The sequence below is a fragment of the Psammomys obesus genome, unplaced genomic scaffold, assembly GCF_907164565.1.
Source record: "Psammomys obesus unplaced genomic scaffold, mPsaObe1.curated_primary_1811, whole genome shotgun sequence".
Classification (NCBI taxonomy): Eukaryota; Metazoa; Chordata; class Mammalia; order Rodentia; family Muridae; genus Psammomys; species Psammomys obesus.
In genome coordinates, this window is record NW_026585644.1 from 28,433,798 (window position 1) to 28,450,131 (window position 16,334).

Here is a 16,334-nt window from a genome sequence, read left to right on the forward strand (position 1 = left end):
ACAAAAATACTTTAGGTATGAACATCTTTAATTATCCAAAATACAACTCTGCTTCCTGAATACAGATACAGTGTGACATGGCAGCTGCCTGCTACTGCAGCCATGTCTTTCCCCATGGCAAAACTTTGTAGTTAGGAGCTTCATTACCTGACATGTGAAAGGCCTCAAGATTCCTACAAATTCTCAGATCATGCCCCTAGAGTTGAAAGAGCCCGATTTCAGGTACCTACCATGAAGGACAACGACACCTACTATATTGATTTCAGTCACCTTCTAAATAACCAGAAAAATTTAAAACACGGCAGTTAAGGTTAAGAAAAGGATCTCTAAGCTAAGTCAAATTTGAAATGTAAGAGGATTTACTGGTAGATACTGGCTTTGAGCTAACAGTGAGCGCCTTTCCATTTGGTCCAAGGAACATCATATAAATCATCTGATATATTCTGGTTTATGCTTTGATGTATTACATATCAGTGTATGGAAAACCTTAGCTATAAATACTGGCCCCATAGTAAGAATTTCTCCTTTTTGCCTCTCCCATCTTCATTCTTGAGGAAGAGCTCAAATATGCTGGCACAAAACCTAAGGAGAGAAAATATTTCCAAAATTTGTTGTTTAGCAAAAGAAATACTTCTCATCCTAATGCATATACTTTCATGGCTTTGGTCAAACTTTTTTGACTTGATTGTAATATTCAGATTAGATTGCTGTCTTAGGGTTTTATTGCTGTGCCAAAACAACCATGACCAAAAGGCAAGTTGGGAAGGAAAGGGTTCATTGGCTTACACTTCCGGATTATAATCCATCATTGGAGGAAGTCAGGACAGGAACAGGAACTCGCACAGGGCAGGAACCTGGAGGCAGGAGCTGATGCAAAGGCTGTGGAGGTTGCTGCTTACTGGCTTGCTCAGCCTGCCTTCTTATAGAACATAGGACTACCAGTCTAGGGATAGCACCACCCACAATGGTCTGGGCCCTCGTCCACTGATCACTAATTAAGAAAATGCCCTCATTTCTCAATTATCAGCTGGATCTCATAGAGGCATTTCTTCAATCAAGGGTCCTTTCTCTGTGATGACTCTAGTCTGTGTCTAATTGACGCACAGAATCAGCCAGGATAATTGGTTTACTGCTTTTTTTTTTTAACTTTTATTAGTTACACTTTATTCACTTTGTATCCCCCCCATAAACCCTTCCCTCCTCCCCTCCTAATCCCACTTTCCCTCTCCCTTCACGCATGCCCCTCCCCAAGTCCACTGATAGGGGAGGTCCCCCTCTCCTTCCTTCTGATCTTAGTGTATCAGATCTCATCAGTAGTGGCTGCATTGTCATCTTCTGTGGTCTGGTAAGGCTGCTCCCCCCTCCGGGGGAGGTGATCAAAGAGCAGGCCAATCAGTTTATGTCAGAGGCAGTCCCTTACTGATTTGTTGAAACTAACATTTGGAAAATAACATGAAATGTTTTGTAGGGGAAAAAAGAAGAAATTATACCTATTTCCCCGAGGCAACCCTATCTCCTAACATTACTGTTTAAAGGAATTTTTCTTAGAGAAGGGATAGAACTGTAACACGCAGTTTTTTCCAATGAAATTCCAGTAATATTTTTCCCCAGTCAGTCCCTCAAGGACAGGTTATATACCAAATTCCAAATCAAACACAGGAGAAGCAATTCCATAGCAGTTTTAGAATAGTTCCAGGATGACACTTAGTTTAAATCTTCCTACACTATAACCCTAGATGTCCAAAGTCTAAATGAATATCCAAATTAGATGATTCCATTATGGTGAGCTCCAGTTGCTCTATTCATGTTCTGTCACTTCTCTCCCTTCAGTCACTATGTGGATCCCTCTGACTGAATAACATTTCATCTCAGCTACACTGTCTCTAAATCTTTATTTGTATTATCATTATTATATGTGTGTACATGACATGAGTATGTATGGATGCCTGTACCACAACGTTCATGTGAATGTTAAAGAGAACTTGGCAGTCAGCTCTCTCCTCCCACCTTTACATGGGTTTCGGGAGAACACACTTAGGTTACCAGGCTTCCATGAAAAACATCTTTACTCACTGAATCATCTCACCAGCCCTAACTTCTCTAACTCCTTGAAGACTCAGCTATACCTATAGAAAGCTTTTCCTGACCACTGTATTTTCTGCCCTGGAGTCCACAGCCACCTTTGTAACATCACCCTATGACAGTTAGCATACTGCACAAAAATCCCAAATTAACCCTTTATCTACACTATAAATCCCTTAAGAAGAATCACTTCTTAACCAACTTCTAAAGACAGTGTAGCTCAAGACCAACCTGTGATTCTCAAACAAGTATACCTTAATAAAAACATATATTCAGAAAACAAATATACTATATTCTTCAATGTTCCATGAATACTTTCTCAACAAGAAGTCTGATTTAAAAGTGGCAATTTGTTTTTAGCAAAAGCTTAGAGTACTCCTCTTCTGCTGGTACAGTAGCCACAGAATTTAGAAATTAAAGCTCTCTCTCTCTTTTTGGTTTTAAGACAGGGTTTCTTTCTCTGTGTAGCCCTGGCTGTCCTGGAACTATCTCTATACACCAAGCTGGCCTCAAACTCAAGAGACTCACCTGTCTCTGCCCCACAGTGCTGCAATTCAAGGTGTGTACCACCACCACCACCTGGACTTCTCTCCATTTTAAGGTCCAAGCCAGGCACAGTGGCTTACCTGTAATCCCACCACTTGTTAGAGGCAAGAAGATTTTAAATTCAAGGTTATACTCAGGGGTTTCCACACCAACCTAGTGTGGAAATCCTACTACTCTTTCCTTCCACTCTTCTCCACATCCCACTCACTCCCCCACCTCCCCACCAAAATCCAAGAAAACATTTGTAGAAAAAACCAAGACCCACGTCTAAACTTCCAAACTTTATGGAGAACTGGAATTTAAAAATCAGCTTTTACTACAGAAATGTCCTGCATTTAAACACAGAGGTACAAATAAAACAGAATAGAGAAACCAGGTGCAGGGTCTCATGCCTGTGATCCCAGAACTAAAGGAGAAATGAGGCAGGCAGACTTCTGAGTTCCAGGCCAGCCTGGCTTACAAAAGCCATCTAAACAGCAAAGGCCACACAGAGAAACCTGCCTTGGGGGAAAAAAATAGTATGGAGAAGTTCAAGTAGCTCCTATTTGTATTTAATTTTGTTTTTTTTGTATTTAATTTTGTTTTTGTGTTTTCGAAACAGGGCTTCTCTATGAAGCCCTTGGCTGTCTTGGAACTTGTTCTGTAGGTCACACTGGTTTCAAACTCAGAGATCTACCTGCCTGTCTCCCAAGTGCTGAGATTAAAGGTATGCACCATCAACACCTGGCAGACTTAACTTTCTTGTTAACAACAAAAAAATTATATAAGTGTGCTACTGTTTCCTTCTTACAATTTTGACAGCCTGTTACAGAGCTATACATACATTCACCCTGTCCTTATATTTCATTTACCTGTACTGTCTAAATAAAACCAACTGCATCTTAGTTAAGATTCACTTATCCCTAATAAGTCTTTTGGAAATGGTGCCAAAGGGATAAAGTATCTCAGTGAGTAAAGCACACTTAACAGTGAGAGCATGAATTCAGATCTCCAGTGGTCCCAAGGAGCTAGGTGATGGAAACATGAGAAACCCCTAACGCTCCAGAGAGCCTGGTGTATGCAACTGCAAACAAGAACCCATTTCTTACAGGGTGGAAGGATTCACACCCAGTATTATCCTCTAATCTCTAAACACGCACTGTGGCACATTCAACGCCTGTGCTTGAACATACACAAACTCTAACATACACAAAAATAACTTGCTACCCTTGGCAAGTCAACTACTACAACAGAAATCACAAAGATTGACCTTCAAACAAGATCCCAGATTTCTTGGATAGCCTTTTCTTTAAAGGACTACAAATACAGAAGCAGTTCTTTCCTACTTTTCTAATTCCTCCACATTACATGTTGACAATCAGCTACAGGTTTTATTCCTTCCAGGGATACCAAACCTTTTGTCACTGTGATACAAAACTTCATCCTTATATTAAGTTCATACTTGAGAACCACACAATTTTTTAAAAGTATTTTATCATCTCTTTAGTGAGTTTAGGTGTTTATGTTGAACTGCATTCATAGTTATTCTTGAGTGTGTGCAACTAATGGGTTGAGTTGGACATGCCTAATAGGCAGTGCTGAGTAGATGGTCTTATAGTCAGAGTATAGGCTGGTAGACTAAACCCTTTCCAGGAAATAAATTTGGGGGATCAGTGTAGAGTCCAAGCACAGACACTGCCAGAAAGTAGGTGATGATGATCTTGTTTTTTTTTTTTTTTCCTGTCCCATTTTCAGTCAATGAAAACATACTGACAACTTTTTCACATCAGAAAATATTTTATTTTTCTGTAGCTGGCAGCTAGTATATGCACATCAGGTAGGCATATCTGAATTTTTCTGAGTATTCCAAAGTCTTTTATCCCTCCACAAAAGAAAAGAAAAAAAGTGAAAAGTGACATGTAGCTTGAGTAGAGTAAGACTATAGTAGCCATACTTGAAGAACAGAGAAAACTAAACAAGTCATCCTTTTGTCAACATGCTTGAATAGTCAATCACTTTTAATTTTTTAAACCTTTTTATTTAAACTCAAAAAGACAAGTCAAAACTACACATTTAAAGTCAATGAAAGTGTCCACAGTTTCATTAAAATTTAAAGTTACTTTCTTTAAGGTGATACTTGCTACCTAGACAAATCCTAAATTCTCATTTTATAACTAAATTCAATCTCTTGAATTATTGGAAGAAAAAAATTACTATCTCATCTTTAAATATACTATTTCCTGAAATAGCAAAAAAAAAAAAAAAAAAAAAAAACACTGCGTATCTACCTATATAAAGGAAATTTTTGAAAATACCTTTAAGTTCACATTTCAACCACAAAAGCAGTAATTAAAAAAAAAATGACTTGTCAATGTAAATATCCCAATCAGAATATTATGGTTTGAAGCTAGGTGTTGGTGGTGGTAGCAGCAATGGCAGCACATGCCTTTGATCCCAGCACTTGGGAGGCAGAGGCAGCAGAGTTCCAGAGGGCTACACAGAGAAATCCTGTCTTAACAAAAAAATAAAACACAAAAAACTAAAAAGATTACGGTTTGAACATTTTTCTACTGTATCAGAATTCATTACCTACTGAACTGAGAAGTGAGATAGCCTGATGGTAGTCCAACAATCTTTATTACTGATAAAGCTACACTGAAAGGCCTAGTTTAGACTTTGGCCAGTACCATGCCTAATTCATTTAACCTAACCCAGTCACAGGCAGCACTAGCAACTACTGTTCTCTCCTAAAGAAAGAAGCTGTCTATCCCGGTTGCTCTCATGAGGTAGAACACATTTTCTGCAGGGCAGACTCCCAGGAAAAGGGAGGAGGGGTTCAGAGTTTTTAATTCTCTCTTACTATTCACCTAATAGACAAACAAGGAGAAAAGAAAGTGCAAACCAGACAGTTTCCATGCCTTCTTAAAAATATGAAATAAGAAATCTAAATTGGGCAGTGTTGGCGTACGCCTTTAATCCCAGCACTAGGAGAAGAGGCAGGCAGATCTCTAAGTTTGAGGCCAGCCTGGTCTACAGAGGGAGTTCCAGGACAGCCAAGGCTAAACAAATAAACCCTGTCTCAAAAACAGAACAAGCAACAAAAACAACAAAAATCTATTTAATTTCACATGCCAATTTACCCACCTACAAGTGCAATCTTTTTATTAATCTGTTAGTTAAATGGTCTCAAGCTGTGAATGAGTACAAGTCATATAAAGTCATGTGAGATGAGTATTCAAAAACTATTTCAACTATAGGTTTTACAAATATGAGTAAAAATATTTGTTTTAGAAATCCAGTGAAATTCTAAGTTTGGAGCAATGAAGTTGTTGAGTACAAGAGACATACCCCAACTTCCATTTCAAATTACTATGATCATCAGCACACATAAAAAGGTGGCAGGGTATGTACCTGGGTGGTAGAGCACCCTAGTATGCACAAAGTCCTAAGTTCCAACTCCACTATTGTACACACAAGCACAAACACACCCACCCACACACATACAGACAAGGTTCTCTGGATGTTCCACCTGGCCTAAATCGCCTAGTATTTCTGCTAACTTGGATAAATACATACTTAAAAGACAAATTATCTTTTAACGATAGAAAGATTAGGAAAGAAAAATCCACGTTTTTTTTGTACCCGTGTTAAGTTACTTTTTAAATCTTGTGCAGGCAAGAAAGTAGAGGCCTGCCTAAAACCTAACTTGAGTTCCCATCCGCAGGAACTACATGGGAGAAATGACACCCACAATTTCTCCTCTGACCTCCATCCCCATGCCAGAAATACAAGGACAAAAAGTTACATACAACTATAATACAATTTTTAAGAAAAGGTTACTTTAAAATCTTACTAAATACTTAACTACCTAAAGGAAGTTTAGTCTCAAAACAAAGAAAATTTTATCAAGTAACTAAACAGCTTAGTGTCTTAAAATTGCTCCTGAAAAATCCACTTTAGGTAAATCAGCTACATTGGTACATAAAATAAGAAAACGAAAACAAAAACCCCTAATATTGTAAAAAGTTTTTAAAACACAAAAAAGTTACTGTAACTTTTTCACGTGGGAGACCTGTGCTTCAAAATACCAAAGACAGTCCTACAGAACTTTATTTCCCCAAAAATTAATTTTAAAGACATTCTTGAAATAAAGAACATGCCAGTCAATTATGATTGTTCACATTATGTAAATCATTTATAAAAAGCAGGATATCAAACTAACAACAGAGGCTTAATATTAACCAATGAAAACTATCCATCTTTGTGTTTTTAACAGGGTTCCTGGCCAGAATTTCCTAAATCATCCTCCAATTCCACCGGTCACATGGCGAAGAGTCACGAATCTAAGCAGTGAACAAGCTTTTAAACACTCCAAGGTAACTCCTTAAAACTGTTTTCGTGACACACTGTATCGTTTCCAAGCACTGCACCTTGTTAAACATTTAAAAGCCTTTCCCCTAAAATCCTCACAGAAAACCTCTGCCTCCAGGATTCTTAAAATCTGAAGAAAAAGAAAAAAAAAAAAAAAAGTCATAGCATATCTTCTTGCACAGAAAATGTCCGAAATCTATTCCCTTCCCCAAGTTCAAATGTGTCACAGAATAAGAGGCTAAGTTAAGAAAAATCGAGTTTCTAAAGCTGTATTCTTGGAAAAAGCATCAACTTCACACGTGCTTGGGCATAAACTCCGCTCAGTTTATTTCCCGCCCCCCCCCCCCAAATCTGACCCGTATTCACGCGCAAAACTAAAGTTCAAATATTTGAAGTCGCTTATTTCGCCTTCGGCTTTAAAGTTACACATCTTCCGAGTATCGAAAAGATGTTCTAACAAAAACACCACGTTCGTTAGCAAGGCACCTGAACAGGTCGAACCCCAGGTCCCGGCTCTTTCCACGTCCACATCCTCCTGCCAAGCTTTCCCTGGACGCTCGCAGGCCTCGAGGACCCCCGCCACCACGACCCCCCCCCACCCCCCCCCCCCCCTCCCCCCCCAACCCCCCCCCCCCCCCCGCTTCACCCACTTCCAACTCGCCCGTTTCTCTGGATCCACCGTGCTTCTTCCAGGCTGCGGGAACCCGCGGGCCGGGAGCCGGCGGGCACACGGGCTCCGCTCCCGAAGGCCGGCGACGCGGGTCCGGCCGGGCCGGCCAGCCAGCCGGGCGCAGGGCGCGGGAAGCGAGCGGGAAAGCGGCGGGCTGCGCCCCCTCCCCCGCCGGCGCACACCCCTTTCCGGCTCCCCTCCCCCGGCATTGTGCGAGCTGGGCCCAGGCCGCAGCCCGCCGCCAAGCCCGCCCAGGCCCGGCCTGCTCCCGCCCGAGGCCCGCTCCGGTGGCGGCCGACACACAAAGCCCGCCGCCGGCCCCCGCGGCGCCCACGGACGAGACGGAGCGAGCGCGGGCTGACTTACAGGGCTGCTGCGGCCGCGCTGCCTCAGCCGGGGACACCGACCGTTGGGCACCGGCGGCGACGCTCTCGGCCGTCCGTCCTCCCCCTCCGCCTCCGGTGGCGGCGACGTCTTCTTTCTCCTCCTACCTCCCTCCCCCCCCACCCCACCTCCTTCTTCTCCTCCCCCTCCTCCTCCGAACCACCGAAGTACCGAGGGTGAGGCACAGAGACTCACAACAACATGGCTGCCACCGCCGCCTCCCCTCCCCTCCCTCCCCCGCCCACCGGCCGCGCGCAAGGCACTGCGGGAGAAAGGGGGGGCGAAGCGCTCACCCAGACGCGACGCTTCTCGCTGAAGTGCGTAGCTTCTCCCGCGCGCCGGGAGCGGGGGGGGGCCGGCCGAGGCTCGGCGCGTGCGCACTGTCGAGGCGCTCTTCCAGCGCGTGCGGCCGCCATGAGGCGTGCGCTCCCCGGCCTTTACCTGGCGGTTTCAGGGGTGGGTTTCCCCCTCGACCTCTCGAGCTCTGCTCTCGGGGCCGTTCTCGCGCCTCGTACGGTGCCGCAATCCCCCCGACTCTCTGTGTGAGGCTGAGTTTATTCATCCTCCGCTTCCTCCCAGATATCTCATTGTTCTCCCCAAACTGCCTGTGTAAGCACTGCTGCCCACGCCCCCAAACTTGGGGTACGGCTCGCGCTTCACTTCCGCGATGCTGGCACCTACAGGAGCTAGGCCTTAATACAAGCCCCTACCGGTCAACGTTTAGCTCCCTTTGTATCCAGATTTCGGCGATTTAGGGGTGAAAAATTGCACCCCGTAAATGTCTATCTACTGTCTAGTTGTAGTGACTGGTCAGTAGTTGCCAGCTTCCTGCAAATGATGAGACCCGGTGCTGGGTAAGCACAAAGGAAACTTCAGATGAGCGTTTTATGTTACCAGCTACAGACACCACCTGCGCTGATGAGGCACGGCCTTCCTTGAAATCTGCAGACCCTAGCAGTGACTCCAAAGATTTGGACTGGCACCTGTGGGGCTAGTCCCTGATCCTTCCTCGTTTTCATAGTTCTGTACTTCACAACTATCCAGGGTCTCGCCCTGTGTTAAGGTCTTCACTAGGCAGCTGTGAGCTCCACCAGGCCAAGGACTGTGTCTGTTCATGTGATCTCCTAGTGCCTGTTAAACACAAGCGCTCTCTGTATTTTCATCATTATTAAAACGGAGTGGCGTTAAAATTTATCTTAGTGTTGTCCTGCTTTAACAGAATACCAAGTCGGGTAATCTATAAGAAAAGAAACTTAATTCTCAAGTTTCTGGGGAGTAGGAAGTCCAATGATAAAAGTTGCCACTCTCAGGCAAGATCCTCCATAATTCCGTGGCGAAATGCAAAAGGACAAGAGAACAGGAGAGGAGGGGCTGAGCTTGCTCTTACAATTACCCACTCTCAAGAAAGCATACTTCCTAGATAGTCATACTAATTCATGAAGGAGAGCCCTTTAACTTAATTCCACCTCCTTTTAAATGTCCGTATACATGTTTTTTGTTTGTGAAGGAGTACACGTGTGTGCGTGGCGCACGAAGAGCAGAGACTGACATTGGAGGTCTTTCTCAATCGCTCTCCACTGTGTTATTTAGACAGAGTCTCTCACTGAGCTTGGAGTCCATCGGTTTGACTGGGCTGACTGGCCAGTGACTCGCAGGAATCCTTCTGTTTCTGCCTGCCTGGAGTTGTGATTGCCGATAGTTGCCACCGCTCCCTGCTTTTTAAACAGGTTCTGGAACTCAGACTCGCGTCTACATGCTTGTGCAGCAACCGTTTGGCCAACTGAGCCATCTCCCCAGGTCGCTAACCCCACCTCCCGCTTACTTGGCTTACTTGGCTCCCGCTTCCCAACACTGTTGCACTGAGCTTTTAAATTCCAACCCATAAACGTTTTGAGACGCATCTATACCTCCTCACCATATCAAGTCTTTACCTCCTGCCCAAGTTTCAGGTGTCCACTTGAGAATCATTCTTGTCACCAAATATTCTAAGGTAAGAACAGAAGTCCTATCTATGCTTTCTCCCCAACCCTTACTTTGTCCCCACAATTAGCACTTTTATCACCAATCATTTCCAAATGACTTCTCTGAACCACTTTTATTGTCTTCCTCTTTTCCCTACTCCCCACAAAGATAAGTTGCCAAGCCTTGCACACTTTCAACTTCCCAAATATTTCTGCAGACTATTCCTTCCCCGCCCCCTCCACTAATACAAGCCTCACTTTTATAGGTAGCTGGCTCATAACCAGCTTCCCCATCATTGGTCTCACGTCTCATGCCATACAGTAAGTTCTTCTCACTGCCATCTCTCATACACATTCAGTTCAACTCATAGTACCCAGATGCTTCAAGCATCCCACCTCAATGTCTGTTCCAGCAGCATTTCCCAAGTGTTCTCTCTGTTGGGTGTTAATAGTTGTTCGATTAATGTCCCCAGGCCATTAATGTTGGCCACATCTCAGCACTCCAGGAGGCTGTAACCAGCTGGGACTACATATGTAAAGAAAAAAAAGTTGTCTACCAAATTAAGCGATTATGGGATGTATATGTTTTGCTTGTCTACGTAAAAAGCACATCCTTGTGGATTCTAAATTACCAACTTTAGAGGAAAATGGGACACAGAGCTAGATTACTGAACCCCCTTCCTTCCACTGGGCTGATAACAAAAGGCTTTATATATGGTTCTTTAGCCTAGGTAAAGACAGATGCAACCATCAGAGTCTCTTCCTTATGGAATCATGGCCAGACATGGTGGCACACACCTGAAATCCCAAGCACTCTGGGAGGCAGAGGCAAGCAGATCTCTGTGAGTTCAAGGCCAGCCTGGTCTACAAAGCTAGTCAAGACAGCCAAAGCTATACAGAGAAACCCTGTCTTAAGAAAAAAAAAAGGAATTCTGATGAAGAGACACTCCCCAACTAGACAGTGTCTTTGAGACTGGCTTGCCATAGGATATAGATGGGGAACCTTTTGGGAAGAGTTGAATGGGTTGTATTAGTATTTCTCTTCCATGTGGAAGTTTCTCTTCCACTTGCGTAGGTGCCCGCTGGCTGCCTAGCTACTTGAAGTATGAGAAACTTGCCTGGAAAAATCTTTATAATGACTTATTCTTACCACTTCTCATCCCCTTTGTACTTGCTGAAGTTGGATCCACTGAGTTTCTGTTGCAACTGTGTCTTAACCAAAACCCAAATGTATACTACAGCTATTTTCTGTTTGGTGTTTATAGTGTAAACACCTTCTATTCATTGCCTCCTTTAATCCTCCCAACTGGCATGCTGGGCATTGGTACAATCCTCACTTAGAAGGGCTCTGCAGTTGGTTTAATGTTCTTGTCACCATCTACAAAGTCTTCAAAGTTTTGGAATAGCAACCCCTCATTTTCATTTTGTGCTGCACCCCCTAAATGATATACGCTGCCCTACCTATCAGTTATTATCTATTTGAGGGAAGGTTTCTATACCACAGGAAAACTTCTTAACATTTTGAAAACTGAAATAGCCATTGTCAACACCCAAATGAGAGACACAGAATGCAATGTTTCCCACACTAATTGGACCCAGAAGAGTTTTTTTCATAGAGAATCCGTATGGTTTTGTGTTCTGAAGAACAGTAAAGGCCAACCTTCAGTGATCTGACTCTGCCTTACCCCATCTCTTAGTGCTCAGTGAGCAGTTGCTTGCTTTTGTGCCTTTGCATATGCTTTGCAATCTGCTATGCTCATTAAGCCCTTGTGATTATAATTGGCTTCTTTTTAGAGTTACCTACAAGGAAAGAATGTATTTCTCAGCTAATATAAATATCTTGTGTGCTTGGCAGTTAAGATGGACATTGTAATTGACACCTCAACCAGTCACTCTAATCACCTGGGAGCTTGTTAGACATGCCAAAATTGGCTTGTGGCCAGACCTACTGAATCAGGATCTGCATTTTAAAAACATTCTCAAGCAATACCTATACACAGTAATGTTTGAGAAGCATTAGTAAGCTAATCACAATAGTTCCATCATGCTCACTAGAAATTGCTTCTGTAATGGGTGTGTCTTATCCGTTTTGAATCAGCAACATACAATTAGGTGCCAACTCAGAAAGTTTCTATCTCTCTCTTTGTCTGTCTGTCTCTCTCTCTCTCAGGCACACACAAACATACACTGGTTATAAACAAGAACACATGTCTCCTTCTTGGTTCCTGCTGACAGGCATTTTATGACAGCACGGGGAGCCAGGCTGCAGCTAGGCTGCTGGAGCCCATCATGTGTTTGTTCTTCCTTCTTCCCCAGTAACTAGCTCTGGTTGTGACTCCTTCTTGTAGCTAGGACAGAAAGGAGTGTTCTTACTTTCCAGCCACATGCCCTGCATCTTGGGAAGCATCCATGTGACCTGTTGACTCAAGTGGTTCTTGACCAGAGTTGCGCATCGCAATCACTTGGGGAACATTTAGCACATATCAATTCCCAAGTCCCACTTCTGAGATTTTGGCTTAATGGATCTGGGCTGGAGCCTAGACACTGGTATTTTTTTCAAAGCTCCTCAGTGGCTATAATGTGCAGTTATAATTGAGAAGCAGCAATTTAGGCAGATTACCTCTTAGAGCATAATTTCCTCTTAATATTCCCTGTACAAATGGCCCTTTCCCCCAGGACCGTTTGTGAAGCTTCTTGTAAATTCATTTTATAACTTTGTTATCAATATAAAAATAATGCAAGCCAGGAATGGAGGTGACTCAGCAGTTAAGAACACTTGCTGCTTTTCCAGAGGATTGGGTTTGAGTCCCATCACCCACACAGTGGCTCAAAACATCACTGGGTAGTGGTGGCACATGCCTTTACCCCAAGCTCTTGGGAGGCAGAGACAAGCAGATCACTGAGTTTGAGGCCAGCCTGGTCTACAACGTGAGTTTCAGAGAGCTGGGGCTACACAGAGAAACCTTATCTCAATAATAAATAAATAACCCTGTAACTCCAGTTCCAGGGGGATCCAACACCCTCCTCTATCCTCCACATGCACTAGACATGCAAACAAGATATATGCCAGGCACGGTGGGTGCATGGGCATCCATGCAAAGAAAACACACATAGACATAAAATTATAATCTAGAATAATAGCAATAATAGAAGTCCTTTATAATGATGTCTGGAAATTAGCCAACCAGTGGTGGTGCACACCTGAAATCCCAACACTTGGGAGGAAGAGGCCACCGGAATCCCTGAGCTTGAGGCCAGCCGGATCTACAGAGTGAATTCCAAGACAGCCAGGGATACATAGAAACCCTGTCTCAATTAACTCCCCCCCCAAAAAAAGATGACCAGAAGTTCGTGTTTTCTTTTTTAATTAATTAATTTTTTATTAATTACAATTTATACATTTTGTATCCCAACTGTAGCCTCCTCCCTTGTCCCCTCCCAATCTCACCCTCCTTCCCTCTTCTCCTCCCATAGTCCACTGATAGGGGAAGTCCTCCTCCCCTTCCATCTGACCCTAGCCTATCAGGTCTCATCAGGACTGGCTACACTGTCTTCCTCTATGGCCTGGTAAGGCTGCTCCCCTCTCAGGGGCAGTCATGTTTTATTTTCACAGAAATTGTGTTTGTTTGTTTGTTTGTTTACAGGCAGGATCTCTTGTAGCTCGGGCTGGCCTCAAACTCAACTTGTAGACAAGGCTTGCCTTAACCTTCTCATTCTCCTGTTTCCACCTCTCAAATTCTAGGATCAGAGACAAGCACCACCACACAGGGCAGGGGCTAGTTATTAGAAACAGCTTTATGCTCTGCATGGATCATTTTACTGCTAATTGTGTCATTCTTCTGGATTTACTATGATTAAATCAAGTCTTTCTCCACGTCATTAGTTCAATTTGTGAATTACTGAATAGTCATTGCCATGCCTTGCAGTTGTGCATGATTGCACCTTCAGTGATGTTTTGGTTTCCAGGTTTTCAGGCTTCCGTAGCTCTGCAGTTCATTCTTTTCATCTCATTTTGAGGTTGTGATCAAGTCAGTTCTACTGATGGTTGAGTAAGCTCTAAGCTTGCACTGTTGAAGCTGAAGCTGCGGCTGTGCAGGCCTTTCCAGCAGCTAGCTTGCTACCTGTTAGGCTCTGAGCAGAGTAGGTCGTTGAAGAGACACTGGAGGTTAGAGGAAAAGAGAAGCCTGTTGCTGCTTCTTGTTTGCTTGTAACTTCTGTCAGAATGACCTCCGAGTAACATAGCAGCCCAAAATGCAGCAGTTGCTTCCTGTTTTCAGCTTCCTTGCACACTTGTAGAGCTAGCTCATAGTACTTCCTTAGTCTCTAAGCAGAGGCCGGGCAACCTCAAACCCACGGTTATTTTTACAAGCTCCGGCACTACCGAGCAACCAGGCCACGCCTTCCTTTGGACTCCATGTGCCCACTGCATGGGATTTGTCTTCCTAGTTTTTCAATTCAGAGAATGTCCACCTCCTTTTTTCTTCACCTTTACTCCTTTGCTTCCCAGGAGACTCAGTATTAACTACAGTTATTAACCCTGCACTACTTAATTGACCCATTTGGGTTTTGCCATTTCTTGGATGCCTGTGTAACCAATTCCTTGTGTTAAAGTCTGTTAAAATAGTTAGTGTGTAGCTCGGCATTGTGAAGCCTGCCTGTAATCACAGAGTCCTTACAGGCTAACCTGTGCTACACAGTGAAAGGCCTAGTCTGAAATAATCATGAAGAAAAGCCAACAAAAAACAAAACCCTAGAAGGTCCAGAGCTCGACCTATATGACAGACCCAGCATCCATGAGGCCTTGGGTTCCATCCCCAGCACCACAGTGATGACAACAGTGAAATAATCTATGCGGCTTCTGCTTTCCTGACTCAGGCATCATCTTTGGAACTTATCATATTGAAATCATAGTATTAAACTCTTCTGTAGTATAGGCATCTGCAGAAAATGTGATTTTTTTTTTAAATCTGTTTATTTAATCATATGCATGTTTGCTTCCTGTGTTTATGTGCACCACACATCCGCAGGAATGCACGGAGGCCAAAGGATGTCAGATCCACTGGAATGACAATTATATATGCTTGTGTGGGTGCTGAGAACCAAACTGGGGTACTCTGCAAAAACAGCAAGCTCCTTAACTGTCGGCCCATCTCTTCAGCCCCAGAAAATGAGAGGTTTTTTTTTTCAGTAAAATATGTTTTCCTTGACTTTATTATCAAACTTTCTGTATATTATTTTGTTATTTAAATTTGTAGACAACCTTGTTACTTCCTTTTTTGAAGCAGAATTACAGAGATACAATTTATATACTTTATAATTTGCGCATTTTTTTGTTTGTTTGTTTTTAGAGACAGGGTTTCTCTGTGTAGCCTGGCTGTCCTGGAATTCATTCTGTAAACCATGCTGCCCTCAAACTCAGATATCCGCCTGCCTTGCCTCCCAAGTGCTAAGATTAAAGACATGTGCCATCACTGCCTGGCTATAATTTGTTTGTTTGTTTGTTTGTTTGTTTGGCTGGTTGGTTTGGTTTTTTGAGACAGGGTTTCTCTGTGTAGCCGGGGTTGTCCTGGACACACTTTATAAAACAGGCGGGCCTCAAACTCACAGAGATCCGTCTGCCTCTGCTTCCCTGAGAGCTAGGATTAAAGGTGTGTGCCACCAAACCTGGCTCACCTTTGTTCTTAGAGTGTTTCTTTTCTTTGATTTCTTTAAACAAGCATGTTGTATATTTATTCATTTAGAAAGAGGGTCTCATGTAGCCCAGGCTGGCTACATGGAGCTCACTCTGTAGCTAAGGATGACCTTGAACTCCTGCCCTTCCTGCCATATCTCCCTGCTAGTAGGATTACAGATACGTACCATAGCTCCTGGTTAACACAGTGCCAGCAATGGAGCCCAGGGCTTTGTGCATGGTAATCAAACTGAGCCACACCCCCAGCCCGGCTGAACTTCTTTCAAGTCCAGATCTTTATTGTCCTGTAAGGTTCTACCTTCTCTGCCTATCAGTCAAATAGAAGAGCTGATGTTTTTTGGGTTTTGTGTTCTTACCAGTCAAGTTCCTCCTGGGCAAATCTAACATACCTACTTTTTGCTGTAGATTAGTGCAATTGAAAAAAAAAAAAAAAACTTTTTTGAAATAGGTTTTCCTGTGCAGCCTTGGCCATCCTGGAACTTGCTCTGTAGACCAGGCTGGCCTGGAAATCACAGAGAGCCACCTGCCTCTGTGTCCCGAGCACTGGGATCAAAGGCATGCACCACCACCTCCAGGTTGAAATATTTTTAAACTACATTTCTTTTTTTGAGGGGTAGGCATTTGGATTTCTGAGGACTTGTGGGAGTCA

The 16,334-nt window shown here is 43.5% G+C and overlaps 1 protein-coding gene across 8 annotated transcripts in view; it reads right to left on the minus strand.

Moving 5' to 3' along the window:
- Pum2 (pumilio RNA binding family member 2) overlaps positions 1–8,130 on the minus strand; it is a 71,508-nt gene extending 63,378 nt beyond the window's left edge. For all 8 annotated transcript variants that reach the window (XM_055625896.1, XM_055625855.1, XM_055625890.1 and 5 more), the window contains exon 1: positions 8,015–8,130. The gene's annotated coding sequence lies outside the window, so the exon portion shown is untranslated. The remainder of the gene's footprint in view (positions 1–8,014) is intronic.
- Between the last annotated feature and the right edge of the window lie 8,204 nt (positions 8,131–16,334).